The sequence below is a fragment of the Podarcis cretensis genome, assembly GCF_951804945.1.
Source record: "Podarcis cretensis genome assembly, chromosome: 3".
NCBI lineage: Eukaryota > Metazoa > Chordata > Lepidosauria > Squamata > Lacertidae > Podarcis > Podarcis cretensis.
The window spans coordinates 41,754,222-41,779,460 of NC_137172.1; the positions used below are offsets into that span (position 1 = coordinate 41,754,222).

At 43.9% G+C, this 25,239-nt stretch overlaps 1 protein-coding gene across 1 annotated transcript in view; it reads right to left on the minus strand.

Moving 5' to 3' along the window:
- The window catches only part of CDC42EP3 (CDC42 effector protein 3), a 58,483-nt gene extending 41,506 nt beyond the window's left edge, over positions 1-16,977 (minus strand). Inside the window, exon 1 of the mRNA XM_079969581.1 lies at positions 16,824-16,977. The gene's annotated coding sequence lies outside the window, so the exon portion shown is untranslated. The remainder of the gene's footprint in view (positions 1-16,823) is intronic.
- Between the last annotated feature and the right edge of the window lie 8,262 nt (positions 16,978-25,239).

The window sequence follows — 25,239 nt, forward strand, 5'->3', positions numbered from 1 at the left end:
GACTGGATTAAATCTGTGAATGTACCCTTATAAATAAATATCTGGAAACCTATGGAGAAGAAAGCAGCTTGGAGGCAACAGGAAATAGGAAAAATAACTCATGAAGGGGACTAAGCTTCCTTGCTGCTCCCTCATTTTTTCAGCCTGCAAATACTCCTTTATATCAAGCCCAGGGGTACGTTTTGAGGCCTTGGTAAAGCAATCCACTGGAACTGTGGGCCCCACTCTACTGGCAAGCAGCCCAGCAGGGGCACTGAATGGAGCTCTGGGTCTGCATTTTCCCTCAATTTACCTTATCAGGATCTGCCTCACAGCCCAAATTTGACGGGTGGGCGGGGCTGCCCAGTGGTCAGTCACCTGACATTACAAATGATATCAGGGCTTTTGGTGCTTTGAAGTTCTGCAAATTCTTTTGGGGGGGGGCAGAAAATGCAGTGAACTTTTTAACCAGTTGGCTGCTACTGTTAAGGGCAATTCAGAATGCAAGAAAATACCAAGATATATGCAAATCTAAATGCTACCATGGCTAGTTAAAAAGTTGGCAGCTCTGTTCTTTTCCTCATCACACATTTCTTTTTGCTTGCACATCTCTGTCCCCCCCCCCAACTTGGTCTTTGTTATCTTTGCCTAGGATGCAGTGCTCTGATTTCTGACAGACCACAGTGTCACAAACCATGGCATATGGCACTATAAAGGTGTCTGTGCTTTGTTTAAGAGACTGGGCTGGCAGGAAGCCTTCAGGTCATTTGCAAATTAGAAGGGTGTGCCATTTATAGAAAGGTGTGTGTATGTTTATTTATAGAGGCGGCTCCTGCCAAACGAGGTAGTACTGCATGTGGCAGAGACACTGAGCAAAGAGCACAAATCATCTGAACCTTTTCAGTTCTGATTGTGTATGCTCTGATTATTGACGGCCTTCATCTGGAAAGCCAGCCTGAAACAGATGTGCCTGTCTGTAGTCAGCAAACCCTCTTTGTCTATCACTCCCCAAGTGCTCAGCCCCATATAGGTTCGCCAATATATCAACACAGCAAACCATGCTTTGATCACTGTGTGGAAAGCTCCCTGTCCAGGTGTTTGATGGATGGAGTGCAAGCAGGTCATTTCAGTCACTTCGTATCGCCAACAGCAAATCTGGTTCTGGAGAGGCAGCTCCAAAGCTCAACTGAACTTGAGTAGTTTTGTGTGCTATTAAAAAACCAACCAACCTCAGCATGGATATTTTTGAAACAACACACACTGCAGTTCCCAGTCAGAGGTACTAATGCAGTATTCCATAGCCATATAGTGGATGGGGAGACATCATTTGTGAGTTCATACAGGCACTGTCCAATTGGTACCCTAACATGCACACTCAGTTTCTGTGTACCGTATTTTTCCGTCTATAAGACACCCCCATGTATAAGATGTCCCCTATTTTGGGGGACTCCGATTTCAGAAAATGGGGGGAGATATATCCGTGTATAAGACGAGCCCATATTTTAAACATTATTTTAGAGTAAAAAAACATAGTCTTATACACAGAAAAGTACGGTATGTCTAGATGGGTGTTCTGGTGGGATCAGTGTTCCTCATGCATGCAAATTTTTTTGCACTATCTGTATGGCGTTGTCAGCATGAAAATGCCAGCTGGCATTATTTCCCTGATTTCATCCTGCTTTACCCTTTCCAGTGAAAATCCCACAAGAAACCTGTTGCCAATGACCCATTTACAATATCTCTGTTACCCATTTGCACATTTTTGTTTGTTTGTTTGTTTGTTTATATTAAATTTGTATACCGCCCTTCATCCATATATCTCAGGGCGGTTCACAACATAAAAATACAATATAAAAACACAAATTAACCCCCATATCTTTCTGTCTGTCTTCGTTCCTGTGGCATCAACTGGGATGGGGGGGGGGGAATAATAGGATCTGTCAGAGGTGGAAGAGGAGGAGAAGACAGGCTGGAAGCGGGAAATTTCAAGTAGTGACTTGGGAGAGGGTTCCACCTCACTGTTGCTGGACAGCACAGAAGAGGGAGGAGGAGCCACCTGGGTCAGTCTCCACTCAAACCTCTGAGAGCAAAGTTTCCATGGTAGCCAGGGAGGAAGCTGGTGAGCTGGCAGGGCCAGCTGAATTAGAGACAGAAGGAGAGGCCAAGGGTTGGATTCAGGTCCTCTTGCCAAGGAGGTGCCACTGTCTGCACCAATGCAGACAGACTCAGCCATGCATATTCCCACAGGAGTACACACTTGGGAGCATAGTGTTCTCAATGGGGATAAGAACCATGTAGGTGAATGGTCCCACCCTGTTCTTTAAAGGTGGAGTGGGAGAGGTGTGTCACGTGCTGGGGCAACATCTCAGCTACTTCTTAGCCAGGTACCTTCTCTGTCATAGATTAATCCTGTACTCTGAGGTAATGCTGAGACTGTGCTTATTTCTTGAATAAGACTTTCAGGTTTCCTCAAGCAGAGTGTCTGAGTACTGTGTCCAAGAGTGGACACGGGCATACACACACACACACACACACACACACATTCTCTGTCTATCCTAAAGCAGAACCCCAGGTGCGGATGCACTGAGAGCCTAAATAGTGATGCCAGGTTAAGAAAGGCTCTTCACCAATGTTAAAACTAGAGGCTCAAAAAATGAACCCTTTTAAACACCAAATCCAGTTCTGGCTTTGAAGAATGCTGTGCATGTGACCACAGTGCTCCTGGGAGGAAAAATTAATTATTTTAGAAAATGCCTACCTTGCATTTTGATTCTCAAAAAAGCTCCCAACACAAACATACGATAAAAACAATGAAGTAAAAACTGGAATAATTAAATAATTAAAACAGCAGCTAGAATGAGGCATAAAGCTGGGTCAGTTTAAAGATACTTTGTCACAACAAGAGATTAAAACATATTAAAGGTGCAGGTTTCTTTTTTTTTAAGCCTTTGCAACCCTGCTAAGAACATCAGAAAAGTCTGCTACATCAGCTCAACATCCATGCTCTCCAGCAGTCTGTTCTCACAGTGGCCAACCAGATGCCAGTGGAAAACCTGCAAGCAGACCCTGAGCACAACAGTGCTCTCCCCAGCCTGCGATTCCCAACAACTGGCGTCAAACTCAAGAGGGAGAGGGCCAACCAAATAGCTATCAGGAAGAAGTTCCGTAATCTGTTGCATTACAAAGAAGGTTCTCTTTGGTGTCCTCACCAAATGCACCTTCAAAGATGGAGCCACAGGTGTTGAATGAAATGCACGGTCAGGTTCCTGTGGGAGTAGGGGGCCCTTCAGATAACCTGGTCTCAAGCCATTTAGGGGTTTAGCGGTAACAGCCAGCAGCACTTGGGATTTTGCCCTTATATGAATCAGAAGCCAATACAAACCAAGTCTGTGTGTTATGTTCTGAGAAGCAAACACTAAACGCCATTCTGGATGCTGCATTTGGACCAGATGCAGTATGAAGATAAAAATATGGACTTATCTTACTGGCCCGTTTAAAAGATTGTTAAGGTAGGATGTGAAACATTTTCAATACTCAACAGCACTATACTAATGCTCAGTATCATTATGTCTTAATCCCATGCAATAAATGAGTAGTGTCTGTGCATTTATTGTACTCTAAGCTGATTGCCTGGAAAGGGTTTTCCTCTAGTGTTCTTAAGAGGCTTATCTCCGTTGTAGCCATCTGATGTCTCTAAAAGGCCAACCCTTACCTGGAAGTAACTCGCACTGAGTTCTATTGGACTTGCTCCTCAGTAAGTATGCAGAGGGTTGTTTGCAGCCTAGGCTGCCTATCTTTGCTGATGCCCATCTTAGTGGTATGGTAGGGCAGGAATACATATTTTAGCAGGAAGCGCGTGAGTGAAAGGGATTTGCACTAATCCTCAAGTATTAGTCATGCCTCTATATGATATAATTTGCATTGCTTAATTGACCACAAAGCATCTCGTTTGGGGCCTGGAACTGTTAATGCCAGGCATTCCCTTAAATGTGGTTTGCTGTTAAGCTATTAACTTTAACAGTGACGTCTCTGAAGCAAAATAGCTCAGACGAGAGAAAGAGAATGTTAATCAATGCTGTTTGTTTAGACTCAGCAATGCTGAGCATCTCGAGTTCTGAAGTTCTTGAAAATGTTGTTTGCTGTAACTGCATCAGGATAAATGTAACAGCCAAGGATTATTGGTGAGTTCAGTGGAACTCTTGGGTTTATGATGTCCCTGGAATATTTCAGGATTTGTGTTTCTTTTAAATATATGTGGGTACAATGAGCCTTACTCATTGTTTTTCCAGACTACATGTGATGCACCTTATGTCTGTACAAAAGTGATGGACACCTGCCTGATATGTATGACCTCAAATACCACTTGGATCTGGTCCCATGTTTTCCACCCTAGTTCAGCCGTCACCAATCTGGTGCTGTCCATATATTTCGGACTACAACTCCCATCAGTCCCAGTCAGCATGTGCTGCTCAGGCCTGGTGGGAGTTGTAGTCCAAAACATCTGGAGAGCACCAGGCTGGTGAAGGATGCCCTGTTTGCACTTCATGTAGAGCAGTATTTCCCAACCTTGGGCCTCCAGCTGTTTTTGGACTACAACTCCCATCATCCCTAGCTAGCAAGACCAGTGGTCAGGGATGATGGGAATTGTAGTTCAAAAACAGCTGGAGGCCCAAGGTTGGGAAACACTGATGTAGAGCAATCCTATGCATGTTTAGGAAGCGAGTCCTACTGAGCTCACTGGGAGTAGCTCCAAGATAAAAGTGTGCATAGTAACCCTAGTCCCATTCCAATGACAGATTCCTGGCTTATGGTGTAGATAGAGCTCAGCCACCACATCCCTGCCATTTATAATGGAAGTGAAAAATATTTTTCTTTCTTGAGTAAAATCTGTTTGTTTAGGTGCAGAAATACTTGAAAACTGACTCACTTCCATCTTGCTGCAGTCGGTATGTTAATCTGCTGGACCTGAAATTCTAATACTTAATTCTAAGACAGGCAACCTTAAGGATTCAAGAAAGCTTTTCTTCTCATATATAACAAGTGGGCTGACTGCATTTTGAAGGGCTGAGACTATCACACCCAGTACAGCTGTCTGTTCCTTTCTGTAATCTTCATTCATTATTTCCCTGCCCCAGTCCATTTGATGTTCAGCTACTTCTCTTTGTTCCTTTTTTGTTAATGCCTCTTCTTTTTGGCATCAGTGATGCTACCCAAACTTCTTACCATTGTATTATGTCAATGAAGTACTTCTTTGTGGTCCTCTCTAGACTGGGTAAACAAATCTGCTTGGGTTCACATAATATCTCATGTCCAATGAGAGCATCCTAATTTTTGTGTTGTTTTGTTAATCTGGTGGCTAATTAGATTGCATTTAGTTTATTTAATTTAATCCACCTGCTTTTGCATCAGCTTTTTAAAAAGATGAACCCTTAAGAGTAGTTACATACATTATAGTATCTATATGATAATGGCTATTTCTTTACAATGTGAACGTGTGAAAGTTCTTGCATCAATCGCTATGTGATAATTGGCTTTCATCACCTACAAACTTCTAATCTGCTGAGTGGAGCTGGTAAAATTCCCTCCTCCATCCATGTTGACTCCTATTGATGGATGCTAGTGCTCTCTGGCTACGTTCATGCATCTAAGATAAGAGCACAATTACACAATTCACAAGCAAATGTACAAAGCATGATAGGTACTCATCACAACCAAATTATACGGCTTTCTGCATATGATGAATCTCATCTGTTGAAAGAGTTCTGTGATGGTGATAATAAATGCAGCAGAATTCAAATGTCCAAAGCTCTTTATATGCATTGCCTTGGTAATTCTTACAACATCCTCATAAGGGAAGCCAGGTAAGACTCTGGTCTAAAGGTAAAGATGAACAAAACTTGATCAGTGACAGGATAGGAGACGGTCTGGTAACCCCATGCATGCCACCTTAAGTTTGACTGAAGAAACATGAGATGCAAATGTAATAAATAAACAAACACAATAATAACTGATTGCCAGACTGCTGGTCTGGCAGGAGCGGAGGCAGTAATATATTCATTTATTTAAGGAATCTTTATCCTAGGTGAAAAGGCTTTCAGGGTGACTTACATAAGCTCGATAAAAACAAGACAGTCCCTGCTTTCAGCTGGGTGGAATGGATGTTGGTGACAGCAGAGAAAGGGAGAATGCTACTGGATTTGCCTAAAGCCACCTAACAAGTTCATGGCTAAGAGGAGGAGCTTCCCATCTCACTGTGTACACACTTAGCCATGATCCCACACTTCCTCTCACTTATTAAAAATGGTTGCTAAGAATATTTAATCCAATAATCCTAAACCGGAATTAAACAAAACAAAGCTACTTTGGGCTGTTGGAATATTTAAACTGTGCCTCCACCTATGCTCAACCTGTATATCAGTAAGTACATGCAAACATTACAAAACACGTATAAGCCTCCTGCCACCTTCTTCCACAAGGAAAATACCTGCACCCTTGTAACCTTGCACTGTTCCAATAGAAGTACTCACTGCTCAAAGAGCACAACAATATTGTTACATGCCACCCACCTCTGAGTGATGTGAGATTCTAGGCGTTCCAAGTGCTTACTGAGGGTTCAGGTTTCCTTCAAAAATTGGGCACAGCAGAAACTGTGGTGTCTTTATGATATATGGTTTTATTTACACACACACATATATATACACACAACCTGCACCTAGCTGGAGGGATTGCAGAGCAATCAGATTCCATGAGATCTGGCTTCCCCCTTAAGGACAACATTGGACTCAAAAGACAGTCACCCTGTGTGTCTCTTTGTTCCAGCCTGTCATCCCCAGCTCTCATGAAGTTCTGCCTCTCCTCCTTCTTGCTGATAACCAACTCCAAGGACTTCCTCCCTGCCTATGGCATTCAGAGTTGGAACCCTAATCTTAGCCTTTGCCTCTGCCCACTAGCACCCAGCAAAGAAGGGGTCCCACTCCACTCCCCTTTGCCTAGCAGTCTTGTCCTCTGATGGTTTCTTTGGTGGGCCATGAAATGTAGGTGGGTTCCCAAGAGGCAAGACACAGTGATAACAGCAAGAGCCTTTATTGAACTACATAACTGGGAAATGGAGGCAAAGCAACTGCTTAGATACATTTCTGAAAGCCTGGGCCACTCCCACTCCCAACGTGATTGGCTGTCTAAACTTCCAAACTGCAAATCATGACTCAAAGTTCGAGGGCCAATGGCAGAGGCCCAAATCTGGAAACGTTCTGTGATTGAATATGTATCAAATCAGAACACAGGAGCTCAGAATCCTTAGTCCAGACTCAAGCTCAGGCAAACACAGACCACTAAATACGTAACAGGCCAGCCATTTGATCCCCTATGGGACAGCTGCATATTTCTGCATTGCAGGGGGTTGGACCAGAAGATCCTCAGGGTCCCTTCCAACTCTACAATTATCCAGCTAGCTCTGCCAAGCTGGCTTAGCTTGTTAGCATAATTAAATCCAGAGAGTTTCTGTGTTTGGCAACGTTTAATCAAACCTAGATTAATTCTAACTTTTACTAAATCCAGGAATTATGGGGAGGATCTGGCACCCAGAAATTTAGGGAAACATGGCCCTCCACAAACCCATAACAATATTGTGCCATGATACTGCAAGACAACAGAAAAGACTTTTCAGAAATTAGCCTCCACATGTTCAGTGACTGCATAGAAGGGAAGTGTGTCTATTGGCCCCACCCCTTCCCCAAACATGTTGATGTCCACTGGCTGTTTCCCTTGGCCTTCAGCAAAGGTTTAAAGGAAGGATTCAATGTGTTTAGGATCCCCTTCAAACCTTCACTTGATGTGCAGAAGTCAGGTAGGACAGAGCCACTTGATTTCCCCTCTGCACCTTCACCAAACTCAGTTGAATACTTGAAGGGTAATTTCTGAAGAGAACTAAATAGCATTCTCACAGGAGCCCGTGCATGAGGGAGGGAGGTGAAATAAAGAATTCAGTATTGTCCCTAAAAACAGAAAATAGTCCTCCCTGAACTCAATTTGGGGTACCTGTAGCCTATAGTTTCATATTACTTTATGACTTATACTGGCGAGGGAATTAAAAATGAGTCAGAAATGTATCATATTTCATGAGAATGTCTAGTAAACAGTGATTCATGGCATCCAGTAATATATCTACATTGGTCAGGAATATTCACTTTATGTGAATTTGGACCGCTGAGCTGTAAAATACCACCAAATACATGGTTAAAGAATACTATCCCCTGATATTGGGATTCTGGGTTTTTTTCTTATCTAGCACCTCTTGTACCTTTTATTTCAGAAAGCATTGGAACTTTATTTCAGAAAGCATTGGAACTTTTATTCCTCTCTGTGAATAATCTAAAGAGTGAGATGAAGGTTAGACAATTTTCATGCTTACAAGTCACATAGTCATTCACACGTTCCTAATACAGTAGCTCAGACAAGTGTAATTGGAAATTTAATAGGTAAGACAGTGTTGCTATTGGTCATAATTGTTGCATGTTCACATTGCCAAAGGAACACTCCAGAAATGTGGTGTGTGTTCAGAAAAGGGTCACAAAGCAGAGGTGTTCTGAAATCTAGGACATCCATGATTTATTTATTCATTTCATTTGTATCTGTGTCTTCATGAGAGAATGGAAAGTGGCCTACATAAGGTTCCCACATGGCCTCTGTTCAAACACTAACCAGATAGAGCAAGGCTGCTGAACCCTCTGCCTTCAGACCACGCTCTAGAATCATTGTGCTTTGCAGAGCTACCTTTGTGTTTCTGAATTGTTTTGGATAAAGGAGCAAACCTTTAATACACTTGCAATTCCATTTGCAGAGACATACTTGTAGGAATGGCGACAGAATGAGTCCTTTTAGTTTCAAATTGACTGGGTTCATCAAATTGTAGAGCTGAAAGAGATCTTGGAAGTCAGTGCAGGATCCCTGATAAATGGTTGTCCCAGGTCTTTTTAAATACCTCCAGCAAAGGAGGGCCTAACACTTCCTGAAGCAGCTTGCTCTACTATTGAACAACTATTGAACAACTCATGCCATTAGGAAGTTTCTCCTATGTTTAGCCAAAGTATGCTTCCCTGCAACTTTCACTCATAAGGTTTTATCCAAGTTCAACTCCAAGTAGACTCTAAATTAGCTATGTCCATTATTTTCAGTGGGTCAGCTTTGAGTATGACTCACAGTGGATATAGCCTGTTCTCTGAAGGAACAGAGAACAAGTCTGCTCCATCTTCTGTGTGACAGCCACTTAGATATTTCAAGCCAACTATCATGTCTCTGCTTAATCTTCTGTTCTCCCTAGGCTAAACATATCTTTCAGCCACTCTTCATATGATCTGGTTTCCATGCCCTTCACAATCCTGGTTACCATCCTCTGGACATTCTCCAGTATGCCAATGTCCTCCTTAAAACGGAGCACCTAGTACTGGACACATTGCTCCAAATGCAGCCTGACCAGCTCAGAATATAGTGGAACTATGACTTCTTGTGATCTGGACACTATGCTTTTGTTGATGCAGCCTAAGTCATACCACACATTTAAAGTTGGAAATAGGTCATGTGCACAGAGAAGTGCTTTTCAAGAGCTTTGCTTTGAGTGCAAACTTTCCACACTGAATTGTCTACTGAGAATCCCTACATGTCTGGGTTTTTTGTGGGGGGTTGTGTGTTCTCAGTTGTACGTTCTGTTTATAAAGGACACCAGTCTGTTCTGTGGCCTCTAGCTATAGTAAAATGAGCATGTGTACTCTTGAACACATTCAGACTTCCCTGCAGCTGAGGATAGGATGGTGGGCAAGTTGTCTTTCAGGGCAACTTCTCCACCATTGTTGATTAGCTTCTGAGGAATGCCAATGTAGACCTTTCTGCATCTCCCCAGTCCGGTTTCTCCTTCTCAATCAGACTGGGCTCCTTTATCTGTTGCCACCAACAGTTGTGATTTAACTTTTCTTTCATGTTCTATAATGGCTAGTAAATTACTGAGTCAGCATCTAAAAGTACATTGCTTGGCCTTTTTATTTTTATATCTGTTACATATTTGAAAGAGGCTATATTTTTTCCAGAGTGTGTGGAAGTAGAATTTACCTGTAGCACTTATGTTGACTAAAGCCATTTTACCTTAAGTACAATGTTTTTAAATCCGGGAGAGGAAAACTCATAAGAGGAACAGGAAATTCCATGAGTTCCATGTGGTGGAGTTTCCAATAAATTTTGCTGACAGGTTCGTGCTCCAGACTCCAGTAGAACAGACAATCTGAAATGCCTTATGATGCTATTATCAGTGCCAGGAGCAGGAATGACACATACACAATAGTAGGGCCTTAGCTTCCTACACTGTATTACCTGGGCAGGTTATGTGTTACATGAACAATGCAGTACTTTCCTAATGGCACATGCTTACTACCAGGTCACCAAGAGACCATAATTTCAAGGTAGCAGTTTTGAGAGCTCATTCCATTGTCATCTACCAATAGCTTTTCAGAGTCCTAAAAGTTCTCTTGCAGAGCTGTGTATTGTACATGTATGTCATGTGTGTCATCATATTCTTTTTAGTCATTGAAACATAGGGCTGTTTTCCCCAACCCATCATATAATTGTAAAATTATTTTATAACTGTTTAAAAATTACATTTTATTTGGACACTATGCACATTGCTTCTCTAACAGTTAAGAGGCCCGTTTGTTGTTGTTGTTGTTGTTGTTGTTGTTGTTGTTGTTGTTGTTGTTGTGTGTGTGTGTGTGTGTGTGTGTGTATTTAGGCCAACGTATTTCCCCCAGCAGTTATCCCTTAGATATGAGATTGGGAAGACCATAAAGCTGTTTATTATTCATTCTAGTAAATGTCATGATTCAATCGACCTTTGAGAAGCAGCTATAATTAGGAAAATACCATTAATAGGCTTCTCTTGCAACTGCTTCAGCCAAGCTTAGGAATATTGGAAGTTTCCGAAGACCATTGGTCCATCTATCCAGCATCATCTTCTGGACAACAGCTCCAAACTGAAGACATACCCAGCCCTACCTAGAGATGAGGAAATTAAACCTGGGATTTTCTGCATCTGAAGCAGATGCTCTACCGCTGAGCTATATGACTCTCACCAATAGTCATTCCTCATCTATTACCAGCTACCAAGTCTTGGTACATAGTACCAAGGGAGAAGGAACTCCCACTGTTCCACAGGAGCATTCACAGCCCAACTCTGCATAACAGCTGTGCTTTAGCATCCCCTTATTCTCAGTGCTGGAGGTACTAAATGGGCATAAACCCAACATTAAGTGCTTATGAATTTTCAGATGAATACTGTGTTTCTAACTCATAATGATGACTCCAACTACTGTACTCTGGAGCGTGATCAGCATGAACAAGCATTGCTGTATAGTGGTTAGCAGCTGGAGGCCCGTGGGCAAAATGCAGTCCCCACCCCCTGCTGCCAACCAAGAGATGAAAAATTGGGTGGAGAGGTGAACATTGGAGTGCTAGAACTTGGCAGGAGGATCTTTGGGAGAAAGGGAGTTGGAAACCTAGCCTGCCACTACCCCAGCCAAAGTGGCCTTCCAGCAAAAGCAGCTGCTGACCAAGGAATGAAATGGACAAAAATAGTCTATTCATACATTTGTCTTCCTCTAATGAGGTCTTAGAAGAGTTTTTTTGTTTCGCAGCAGTAACCACGTGACCCCAGATTATGTAAACTTGGAAAGACATGGATGTTTTCATTAATAAGGGAGAAAATCAGAGGCAGAATTGATGATTCATTGCTAATGTGTTGATCCAGCTGCTCTCAGAGGACTGGAATTGCTTACTGGGATTCCATGTTCAGCTTCGAGCTATGCAGTTCTCAGCCTTGATGTGCTAGATTAACACTGGGGTTTGAAACATTTGAAGAATTCTTATTAAACTCATAATGAATTCTCTCTGCAGCAACAACTCTTCAGCCAAGTCCAGACAGTTCCACAGTTTGCCAATAAAAGGGGAAGGGAGGAACCCTGAGATTATGGTTTCTATAGTGTATTCATCTTTCAACTTTTCCTTCTTCATTTTCCCTCCACTCCATCTGAATAGGCCACAGTAATTCCAAGCTACCATTGGTGTTCACTCTTATTCAGGGCCTATGCATCCCGTTTGCCACTTGAGGCAAAACACACCCTCCTCCTTCCTAGCCCCACGGCTTATTCAGTGAGACATTTCCAGTTTGGGTCTGTCCTTGCCCTGGGCTGCTAGGCAAAACTGTTTCCTCCCTGGGTAGATCTTGAACCCTTCTCACAGGAGAGCTGTGTGTGCTTCCTGCTGGTCCCCTGCTCAGGGAGCTCTGTAGGTGCAGCATTGCATGAGCTCTCTCTCCTCCTCTTTGTGCCTTGAGCTCTGAAAAAGTTCTTGAAAAATAGGAATTCTAACTCCTACCTATAAGGCATATGTAAGGACTAGCCATAGCAGGGTCATTGCTGGTTGTGCTACTGGGATCGATGGAGCCAGGGCAGCATTTCTGCATGTGTTGCTTCTGTGGATGTGTGCTGTGGATGTGTGTAGGGATATGTGCTGGGTGTATATGTCCCTTGTCCTCTTGAGTTCATTGGCTCCCTCATTTGTGGGGGACATGTCCCTGCTTGGTGGGCACTGGCAGTTTCCAGGGCATGGTTGGCCCTAGATATTTTGCTGCGTGAAGCAAAGGACAGCATGGTACCAACCCCCTTTTTACATACAGAAGTCAACTGGTCTGGTATCTTCCACCACCCCCGAGGGCAGTCAGTTAGCTTAGGTGATGCAGTAGCTGTAGCACACACAGCTCTGTCCAGCAATACATGGAAACAGCAAGGAGAACTCAGAAGGAGCAGATGGTGAGGCTGTCACCACTGTCCTCTCACCACTCCATCACTTGCCGCCTGAGGCAACCACCTACCAAATGGTAGGGCTGGCCCCTCTCCAGGGATGCTGGTTTTTTTTCTCCACTTGTGTATTTTTCTCCTTCTCTCCTGGGCTGAGTATGTATTGAATATGGTGGCTATTTTGCCAGTCGGCGTAGCAGTGGCATATTTCTGATCCCAACATAGTATGAATATCAGATTTCTGTCCCCATGTAGAAGTGGGAGGTAGCTCTCTCTGTCCAACTTTTATAACCAGACATGAGCTTCTCTCATAGCTCAAGATGTCTGTCTGGTATTCAGTGCTCTTTAATTAAAAACAAAAAAAAAACAACCCAAAAAAACCCCCAAACTCTTGAAGGAATGAAACAGGCTGCTTCCAAGCTTATCATATTTTACATAATTTATTCTGCTCTGGTTTTTAAAGAATGTGGAACTTTTTGCCATGGGGGAGTAGAATAAGGCACTTGAAGAAGGAGGGAGGTATGGGCAGAGGACTGCAGACAAATGGGTAGCAGCATTAAGCAAGAGGCATCAGTCCCCAAGCAGTCCTTCCTGACATTTCTGGTAGTAAATTGAACTGGTTGCCACTCTTATATCCAGTGCTAGGTATAGAGGGCTCCCAACCATTGGGCCAGATGTCAAAGCGACACTACTCTGCATCCCTAGAAAATCATGTCTGAGTTCTACATTTAAAACCAGAACTTCAGACTATGTGTGACTCTATTCTTTTCTCATGGAGACAGGGAATTTGCTTTTCCTTTAAAACAAACAAAAAACTCAATTGAGGTAGACTTCTAAATTCTGTACTAGCATTCATCCTCAACCAGAATATGAAAGGGAGAATACATTCTACAGCATGCACGTAAGTTCAAAGCTGTCTGTGTCAGTGACATGGTGCTGGAGCCCTGTATGCACACATATGGGTTCTGGGTGTAGAATTTCTTCACTTTCTACAGAAGGGTGATCTGTATATGGGAGCTTGAAGGGAACAGGAACTAACTATTCAAAGGGCAATACATCAGTAACACTGTGACCACACCAAACAGGAAGCAATTAGAGGTAAAATGGCAAGGACATCAGTTCTATTTAAAGTTAGAGAGGGCTTTGCAGACTGCATAACCATTATAACGTGTAAACATTGTAAAAATAATCTCAGTCATGGGGATGAACATTGCTGGATAACAGAACACTATATTAACTGCTGTGTTGATTCTGCTTCCAGTTAAGTCCGGAAAAGCAATGTTTCAGCAGTGTCGAAGATTCTAAATATGGAAGCATCCTAGCAGAAGTTTTTAATAGCTATGAACTAAAATATGAACAGCTTAGTCATACAATGATTATGGATGAAGTGCTATAGCAGCCATAGCTATAAACACTCTGGTGTTTATAGGGCAAATGGTACTCAGTGCCTGGGTTCTCTTTCTGTTAGAGAGAATATTAATAAGCTGCTTTAAAGGATTGTTTAACCAGGCTCGACCCTACTTAGCTCCAGCAGGCAGTGGCTACCTAAGCCATTACACCATCCACCTGCTGGTACTTTAAAGGATTGTTATGAAGATGCATTAGAGATACTGTAAACAACCTATTAAGGGCTAGATCAATTATAATAACAAGCAATGCCTACATTGTAACAAAACTTTTTAAAGGTTGGAAGCAAATAGTGCAATCTGCAGACATTAACAGATTCCAACGTCTGGACAATACTTAAGAGAATGTAATTCTGCAGTTCCTGCGTAGGCATGGAATGTGCAGCATGGTGGTGTTCTTTATGATCACTCAGTACCCTTCAAACTGCTGTTTCCAAGAGAAAATTCAGTGTTGAATAAGTAGAGCCTAGTCTGCTATCGGAGACCTCACATTTCAGACATATTTTGGGGTCTGATGGTGAACTGGGAATGGAAACATGAAGTAAATAAATATCTGCACAATCCATTCTAATCAGAGATCAGAAAAGCAAGAAGATTTTTTCAGCCTCTGAAAAATCTGTTTCACCAACCACTGAAATGAACGGAGATAGTCATATAATCCTAAAGACTTCAAAAGCCTTGAAACAAGAGTTTACTGACTCCATTTTCTCACCCACAAGTTCTCAGACCTCTTTCCATGATGAGAATGTAGATTATAATTAAAGACTAGAAACCGAGAAATAATATCTAACCCCATATCCAATAACAAGAGGATGCTAGCATGCTGAGTACAGATTTCTGCTTTTGTCCCTTAGCAGGCAAGACAGAATTCACAAGTACATTCAAAACATGTGACACATCTTTGCCTAGGGAAAGACATGTAGAGAAGGAATGTTTTATTCTCAATGCTCTTTCCTCCATCAGCTTCCTGATTCTCTCCCCCCCCCCCCCGGCATTACATGCGCTCCATAGTCCCCCAGATTAAGATAACACAGAAAATATAAGGTACTCATTTACCTCAAAAATGGCACCTTAATGTGTGACGAGGCACAATACAAGTGAAGTTAAGCACCTCTCATCCCACTGATTTCCTTGAAAGCAATATGTAATATGAATGTTTACTCTGAAATTAATCACATTAAACTCATCGGGACTTGCTCCTAAGTAAGTGTGCAAAGGATTATAGCTTTAATCACATGGTTAAATATATAATTGAAACCAACGAACAGAACTGCTTTCTACCCTTGACATCAATAGAACTTAAGTAAGTCAATGGACTATGTTCTAACAGATTTGTCATGGCTCGGGCTTCTGTAGGCACGAGTACAATTCATCAGACTGAACTGTTCTACAATTATTTACCTTGGGCATAGACATACCCTGTGAGTATGCCATTCTGGGCTGCTCTCTTATTTAGATTGAGCAGGGAGCATGCTCCTTTTGTATATTTTGTACTGTTCCAACCACATTGTCTATGAAAAAATGAATTTCAGTCTAGTTTTGGCCTTCTTGGTAATGCCACCCCTTAATGAGTTCAGAGGATCTACAACCTGCCAGAGCGCTTTCATGGCAATGGTACTTGGTTGTAGAATACCTTTCTCCCTCCTCTGCCCAAAGTTTGGCCAATGCTAAGTATCTTTTGGCAAAGACCTATTCTGCCAGGCATTTAAAGTGGGCTCAGAATTCTTAAATAAGTCTTTTACACCATGATCCAATCGGCAGGTCTCAAGGTTATAGAAAGCACACACAAAGACACATACATACAGCAGTAGATCCTACAGAGCTGAAGTTGCCCCTGCTCTAAAAGGTAAGATTCTGAGCTGTTCAGGACTGTTAATAAAAAACACTATAGGCAAAGGAGGCAGGGTTAGTATTGTTGGTGTTATACCATGTATTTTGTGCTTTTATACTGTACACCACCCTGTGATCTTTGAATGAAGAGTGGTGTATAAATTTAATAAACAAGCAAACAATTGGAGGGTGTAGGGCTACATTGATCCCCCTGAAGTGTGTCAGCTGGTCCCCCAGTTGATAAACCAGAGACAAGAAACTATAGTGGGAATGGAAGCCCACTTTGGGAGATGACAGACCACCTGCTAGCTCTTCTTCAAAATGGGCCTCCCATAGAGCTAGTTGCTGACCGGGGCTCAAGGTCTGCAGCTATATGAGCAAGAAAAGATGCACTGTAAAAGTGGCAGCAAGTCACATACTGGGGCAATGTAGGGAAGGGAGATAAACAACATAGGATTGTACCCAGTGTTAGTCAAACTCAAAGAAGACCCACTGAAATTCACGCCCATGACTAAATTAGGCCCATAATTACAATGGTTTTAATCTGAGTAAAATGCACTAGGACTCAACCCACATCTGTTTGTCAACACAGGACCAAAAATCTCTACATATCTGTTGTATAAAGGAGACTACCATTATTATTCAAATAAGTTACTGCACAGCTTGGTTTAGAACACTGTAATTCATGGGTGTCACCCTAGACAGAGGGCCCCTGTAACTCTTTACGGCTACAATAAAAGTAAGCAATTGATAATGAGTTATGAAGACTTACCCCTGGCACCATTTTTCATATTGACTGGAGCGGAGCAGGATGAGGGTACATCTGATGATGAAGGGCATTCCAGTCCACTTAGGCCACAATAATAAATGTGTGAGTCTTTACAGTGCGTCAGGCCTGTCACTCATGCTGCTGCAGACTAACACAGCTACCTCTCTTGAAGTTGCCATCTGCAATATAGGGATAAGAATCCTGACCTACCTTACAAAGTTGCGATAAGAATGTATACAAAACACTTTGAACATTCCAAAGTGTTATATAAATTCTAAATAGGAGCATTATTATTATTATTATTATTATTATTATTATTATTATTAGCATCCAAGTGTTGTACCAAAGCCAATGAATAAAGTGAGGGCCAGTTCATTCAAGTCCAGCCACTTATTTTGGGGTCTATTACTGTTGTCACACTGGAATCTGGTCCTCTAGTGGTAAACCAGTTTTCTGGGCTCACTCTGGTGATCCATTCAAGATTCACTCTGTGCTGGTCCCGGGGGGAGGTTACCGTGAGGCGAGGTCCAGGACCTGAGTCGAGGGTTGGCAGACAGTCCTCCACGGGCGAAGCGGGGTTCGAAGCGAGGAGCCGGGCAAGGACAGGAACTCTGGAGGAATAGGACTGGGTGCTGGCCGAAACAGCTCTTCAACGACGTTGCTCCCGCAACCTGGGACCGGGCTGACTGGCCTTTATCTTCTCTGAGGCCAGGGGCGGTCCCGGCCCCCAGGAGACCCGCCTCTCCTGGCCTTAAGGTGAGCACTCCTCCTGGGAGAAATCAGTTCCCTCCGCCTCTCTGCCCTGAGCCTCTGCAGCTCAGGAGAGGCTGGAGGGTTACTGGACCCAGGGGGAGACTCACCTTCCTCTGACAGGGGCTGGGAGGGGCACACCTGTAGGCACTGTGTCCTCAACCTCCTCCGGAGCCAGAGTGGATTCACCTGGTGCCTGCTCCTGAGGATCTGGCACAGGTGCAGGCGCTTCAGAATCAAGGCCCTGCCCCAGTTCAGCTGGCCCTGGAGGCGGGGACTCCTGTGCAGGCTGGGATTCCTCCGGTTCAGCCTCTGAATCGGATTCCCAGGCCATCACACACTCAGTGGTGGAGGCTGGTGCCCATTCAGACTTGTAGAACAAAAGGCAGGAAGGTCAACAGTAGGGGGAGATAGCCAATGAAAAATGGAACCAATTAATTCTGACTTTGTCCACTTCTTTCTCCCTGCTGAGTTTACAAAGGCAACACTGAGACTAAAGAGGAGGAAGCTGACAGCTAGTTCCATGGACTGGACTGGGTGTAACTAAGGAGGCAGACAGGTGGGGGCTGGCTGAGGGCAGCTTGGTAGGGAAGTGCCCCACTTGTGCTAATGGATGAGACTTCATTCACAAGAAACAAACCTGGCACGGGTTGCACCATGGTTCACTGGACTTGCATAACTTGCAGCATCTGAGTTCCATGAGCATTGGGACTGATGCCAACATCAGCTTGGATAGAAAATTTTAATATAAATTAAGCAGCAAAAGCGCCATCATCTTTACTTCTCTTTGTTTTTTTAAAAAAAGACAATGACTCGAATCCCAAATCGCTTTAGTAGCTGCTCTTTCCCCTCACAAATATTATTTGTTAAATTTATATCCCACCCTCCCTCCCAAAGGAGCCCAATACTAACTGCAGCTTATTTTATTGCAAGGATCTTAATTTGTTTCCGTGTACATTATGACATGCACATTTTACAAACATAGTAGGTTTAAAGTCTTCCCCTACTGAATGAAATACAGTGGTTGGCATTTGCATTTGAAAATCCAGTAAATGTTTCCAGATTGCATTCCAACTTGTCTGGTAAAGTTTGCCAGACTGAATATAGTGTATCTTTGTGTGGTGTTAATGTGTTGAGCTTCTGGATTAGAAAATGCTTTCTGACAAATGAGTGCTTTTAGCAGAATGTTTGTGCTATGAAATGGACAAGAGACAAAACAAATCTAGAATTGGTTTTCGCAATCTGATTATTGCTAAGATTATTTCTGTTCTGACTGATGAAGAATTCTGTGTAACTCGCAGACCTGCACACAGGGTTTGTGCCATCAGTTGTACAACCTTGCTTGCTCAATATTTATGAAGAGATAGATGAAACTGCTGTATCCTTAGTCATATTATTATTATTATTATTATTATTATTATTATTCAGGGCTTTTCCCAGCTGGAACTCACTGGAACTCAGTTCTGGCACCTCTCAGGTGGGTGCCATTGCCATTATTCTGACATCTCCTTTTCTAGAAAAATAGCACTGTTGTTGTTGTTGTTGTTGTTGTTAATTTATACCCCACCTTTTCCCTGATACAGTGGTACCTCGGGTTACATACGCTTCAGGTTACATACGCTTCAAGTTACAGACTCCGCTAACCCAGAAATATTACCTCGGGTTAAGAACTTTGCTTCAGGAAGAGAACAGAAATTGTGTGGTGGTGGCGCAATGGCAGCGCGAGGCCCCATTAGCTAAAGTGGTGCTTCAGGTTAAGAACAGTTTCAGGTTAAGAACGGACCTCCGAAACAAATTAAGTATTTAACCCGAGGTACCACTGTGCAAGGCAGTTTACAGACAAAACCAAGAACCACTAAAAACATAGAAAAATTAATCATTAAAATACAATGAACCATTGATGCAATTAAAACTATTTGTATACATAAAATCTAAATGTTCCCCTGGTGCCTGCTTCCCAAAGCCTAGGAAGCTTTTGCTCGGCTTAGGGAGGGAAGCACGATGATCTGACAGTTCCAAGAGTCCTTCCACCTTCTTCCAAAAGCATGCCCAGCTTGGGGAAAGAGCCAGGAGGACTCCAGGATTCTGCCAAAAGCCTGGCATCTCCTTCCCAAAGCCCATGAAGTTTCTGTCTGGCTTAGAGAGGGAGACACAATGCTCACACTTGCAGTACTAGCCCCCCACCAATCGCCCTCACAAGCTGATGCCTCTGGCCCTAACTGTTCCCCTACGAAAAATTTCACCACACACCACTGGAATTACACCACCCGCAACAGGCTGAATCCCTGTTCCCTGTTCTGCCTTCTAACTGACCAAGAACACCTGTCTTGTCAAACCACTGGTCCATGTTGCCTCTGACTGGCAGCAGTTGTCAGGAGGATGGGGTGGAACTGGAAATGGTTAGCTCTGCCTGCCATTGGCTATGCTTGCATGTACTGTTGGCTCCTAACAGTCCGAGTGGGCACCAGTCACTAGCTGACTGATCACAGGGTAGGGAACTCTTTTTACTACATTTGGAGCTGAAACTTATTTGTCAATGGATGCTATGCCTTTTCGTCTTGCATGTGGAGCGCTGTTTGTTGATATTTCGCTACCTGTATCTCTTTAAGAGGAATCTTTCAGTGTCAGGGGAGACCAAAAGTATAAACTTCAACATCTTTTTTTGACTTGCTTTTGACTTTTCTCACATGAGGGAAACAGCTGTCCAAGGCTAGGAATGGCCTGAGATTGACTGTAGGCATTACTTTCTTCTCTTCCTTGAGGCAGCTCCTATTTCATATTTTATTAGATGAAATTCTCCTGTGTATCAAATAATGATCTAGACCCATAGGAAGTAGGAAATGCCACAATAGATGTTTTATAGGTAAGAACAGTAAAGTGGAAGGAGGCCAGGAACAATAAATTCTATTTTTCTCTCTCCTACAATCAAGTTAACAGTGACACTCACCACCACACATTGCTACTGTAAAACCTCCTTTCTTTTCAAGTTATGCAGAATTTGACAAAGAATGCATGGTGTATATCAACTACTGTATGTTTTGGTGGATTCCTTCCTATGCAGGGCTGCCATATTTGCAATCAGGAGACTGAGGTTATAGAGTTAAAACAGGGATGGAGAACCTGGTCTCATTCCAGCCACGCAAAGCAGGACCGGCAAAGGGTGTCGCTGGAGAGAGGTATGGCCAGCCAAGTGACCTGGGGGTCCAATAGGGAGATCCCTGGATCTGAGGTTCCCCATCCCCGCTTTAAAATGCTGATCAGAATGAGACACACAGCACCAATGATTCTCCTGCTCAACCCTCCCTGGTTTCTGCCCACTCCAGACACACAACTGCTGTAGTAGGCACACTATGGTGTACACGGGTTTGGACTGAGGGAAATGCTGGGACAGTTCACGCATGTACACACACTACCATTCGATGACTTGCAGCTGAATGTGCGAATAGATCCCACTAAAAAGGAATGAGGTGAAGCAAGGCAAACACTCAAAGAAGCATTATGCTAAAGGTACATAAATATATTAAAAGACTCAGAAGTATCCATTTCTTTTTACATGCTGTCAGGGAACTGCCATCGGAGCCAAGGGTGGCGCTGAGGCTCCCTAATGATGATGCTGGAGAGGGAACCAGCAAAGGGAGAGAGGTCGCTTCTGCTGGGGAAGGAGATAGAGGTGACACCAGGGAGAAAGAGGAGTCCGAGGGAGCTGCGGAGAGAAGGCTCCAGGACTCTTCCAGTGAAACCAGCGGGGAGAGCACAGGACATCCTCTGGGGATGCCCACTCTGCGCAGACAGCTTTCACGCAGAGAAGGGAGACGACGATTGGGTGTGAAAGAACTCTTATGTTGGAAGAAATTCAGGAAACGCCCACTGACGGATTCTTCCAGTGATTGAGACAGTCATGGTGTACTGACTGTCCAGCCTGGGGGGAAAGTTTTGTCCAAAACTACTCAGCCTGGAGCAGTTTGCGCTTTACGCACAAGCAACCCCATACCCCATTACAGCAATCCGTCAGTCCTTGACGTTGTTTGTGCGGAGGGAACATCATGAGTTTGACAGGAGGAGCAGGCGCCGGAGAGGGAGCCAGGGGAGGACCAACTCTGGAGGAGAGAAACAGAGATTTGGAGCAACAGCTGGCTTTACTAGCGGCGCGGCTAGATGAAAGGCGGACTCAGGATGCTCAGGGGAAACCCACCCCCATTGGAAGGAAGGTACCGGGACTGGTGCATAAGTTTGGGGGCGACCCGTGGTACTATAATGGTTTTAAGACGGAGGTGCAGTATGCGCTGGAATTGCAGTATGATGATTTTGTGGACGATGGTGCAAGAGTTGCCTTCGTGATTGGGCATCTTGAAGGCGGCGCCAGGGATTGGGTTAGACCCTTGATGGCATCGGACAATGCTGCATTAAAAGACCTGAAGAAGTTTTTTAACGCCATGGATCACATGTTTTCGAGTGAAGTGGAGCAGAGCTTGAGGCGCAGAGAGCTGATGGCTTGCAAGCAAGGGAGCCAATCAGTTAGAGAGTACTGGTCGCGGTTTTCTATGCTAATCCACAAACTTGGGTGGGAAGTGAGTTGGGAAACTATTCAGATGCTGTTTGAGGAAGGCTTAGCCCCCTGGGTTAAGGACGAACTTTCCCGCTCACCCCGCCCGCAATCGATGGATCAGCTGACCAAAATGGCGCTGGCGATTGGAATACGACACGAAGCGCGGGCTTTGGAGAGGCGGGAAGGGAAAGCAGAGCGTTGGCATGACAACCGGATTCCTGAAATGCCGGGGCAGCCTTCCCAGCCAGAGGAGCCAATGGAAATCGGAGGCGCGCGCGCGGGGGGTTTCAAACTCCGGCGAGGTGCGCAAAAAGGAGGGAAAAGCGATCAGGAAGTGTTTCCTCTGCCAACAGCTGGGACATTTCGCCAGGGTGTGCCCGCAGAGAAAGGCTTGGCAAGGGATGGTGGGGGCCGCGGGCAGTGAGGAGGAGGGGCATTCACAGCAGGGAAACGAGAGCGCTTGGCTGCTGATCAAGGGGCACAGCAGCCAGGCAAACAACCAGTAAGAGTGCCCAAACCAGACCCCCCGGACCGGCCATAGCCATAGAGGTGGAGCTAGAGCTACCCAATGGACATCCTATTAAGGTGAAGGCACTGCTGGACTCAGGCAGTTCTTGCAATTTCTTTAGCCGGGACTTTGCACTAGAGCACCAACTGCAGCTGTTGCCCATGGAGCGCCCCTTGCAAGTTACGACCATAGATGGGAGGGAACTCCTGGTGGGAGAAGTGACACACCAAACTCCTCCCATGAAGATGCGAGTCTCTAGGCATACTGAGACAATTGCATTTCATGAGGCTCCCTAATGATGATGCTGGAGAGGGAACCAGCAAAGGGAGAGAGGACGCTTCCACTGGGGAAGGAGATAGAGGTGACACAAGGGAGAAAGGGGAGTCCGAGGGAGCTGCGGAGAGAAGGCTCCAGGACTCTTCCAGTGAAGCCAGCGGGGAGAGCACAGGACCTCCTCTGGGGATGCCCATTCTGCGCAGACAGCTTTCGCGCAGAGAAGGGAGACGACGATTGGGTGTGAAAGAACTCTTATGTTGGAAGAAATCCAGGAAACGCCCACTGACGGATTCTTCCAGTGATTGAGACAGTCATGGTGTACTGACTGTCCAGCCTGGGGGGAAAGTTTTGTCCAAAACTACTCAGCCTGGAGCATTTTGCGCTTTACGCACAAGCAACCCCATACCCCATTACACATGCATATGCCTTTACAACCACTGAGGGCCTTCTGGCAGTTCCCTCTCTGTGAGATGTGAAGCTACAGGGAACCGGCAGAGGGCCTTCTCGGTAGTGGCGCCCGTCCTGTGGAATGCCCTCCCATCAGATGTCAAGGAAATAAACTACCTGACTTTTAGAAGACATCTGAAGGCAGCCCCGTTTAGGGAAGTTTTTAATGTTTGATGTTTTATCACATTTTATTATTATTAATATTCTGTTGGGGACCGCCTAGAGTGGCTGGAGAAACCCAGCAAGATGGGCGGGATATAAATAATAAATAATAATTATTATTATTATCCATGCAAAAAATGAGACGAAAGGGTACAATTAAAAGTCCCTGATATAATGCTGTAAAGAAAACATCAGGAGAGTAGATTCCACAAAAGATGAAAGGGCAATATGTTCAACCTGTAAACAAATCTGTGTATCTTGAATTCCACTGCAAACCCTCTAAAACCACCTTTGAACTGAGGGAGATAAGTGCTAAACTATCTTCTAAGAGGCGACAGTTAAAAAGGAAAAAGCCAAACATTATCATTGAGCATACATTGCCAAAATATAAAGCTGAGTTTGTTTAGACTGTTGAGTTTGATTTTGTTTTAGCTCTTTGGATCGTCACTAAATCTATATTTGGATTATCAGCCTTTTTACTCTGTGGTGGGTAGAGGCCTGCAGATGTTGAAGAAACCATTTCAAAAATGAGTTTTTCTCTGAAGCAAGCATTTGACTGACCAATGGAAGTCAATTACACTATTTGATTACCAGTTGAGGGGACAAATCCTGCCACATTAAAACCCTGAGAGATCTGAACTCTCTTCAAATATGTTTGTTTCCAGATTTAGACTTCAGTGGGAATGTTTGAACCAGACTGATTTTTACACTTAAAATGCTGTTCCATTCCTGCTTAGGAAATACTTTTCCATTTTACCATAAACCAACACATGTTCAGGAAACAATTGATACTTGAAATTGAATTGCACAGAATTAAGTTCTTTTCCTACCTGGCTACAGGTAAAATAAACAAGCAAACTTGAACAAAACACCTGATCCTAAGAATATTTACACAAAAGTAAATCCCCCTGAGGGAAAGAGTCATCAAGAGAAAACTGGCCCATGTACAATGTGAACATTGAAGCCAAGAAATTTATCCAGTGTCAGCAAGCCTCTACTCCCTTGTAAATAATCTTTATAAAAACAAGAACAGTTTCCAAAGTTTCCAAATAATATTTCCATCTGAATGTATTTTATGTATAGAAAGATGAATTTAAAGAATTTGTGTTGCCGGTTGCATGCTCTGGTAGACAAGGGGAGGGGAAGAACACCATATGGCCACCATGTTGGACTCAAACATTTCTGGCCCTTTATCTTCAGGGAAGTCTTTTCTTACCTACCCACACAGGGCAGAACAGCCTTTGAATGGGTCTACTGTGTTGGCTTTCTCCTCTGCCAGTATCTTCCCTATTTCTCCTTTGCTGATTTAAAGGGCTGGAAATCAGGAGATCTGGTGTGTATTCTTCATTACAGGCAATGGTCCTTTTTATCACCTGAGGGCCATATGAAAACTCAGCTGTGTTTCCAGGGCTTTCCGTGTCATGCTGAGCCTCACACTGGGGCACAAGAAAGAGACAGTCAGCATCTGGTTACAAAGCTCACAGCCACCACTGAGAAATGCAGGCTGTGTTTTAGTTCTTTAGTGGCCTGTGCTTCCTTGGCACGAGCAGATGAGTCTATGTTTAGGGGCTTTCATTTAGATACTACTCAAAAGAAACGTCGGTTTAGGTTTGGCTCAGCTTGTGTCCATATCTAAATCTTATCCACTCAACCCACCCCCCACTCCCTCCACAAACCTCTCTCTGAAATGCAGCTGTCTAGCCAGCTGCTCCCACTAGTCGCCTTGCCTA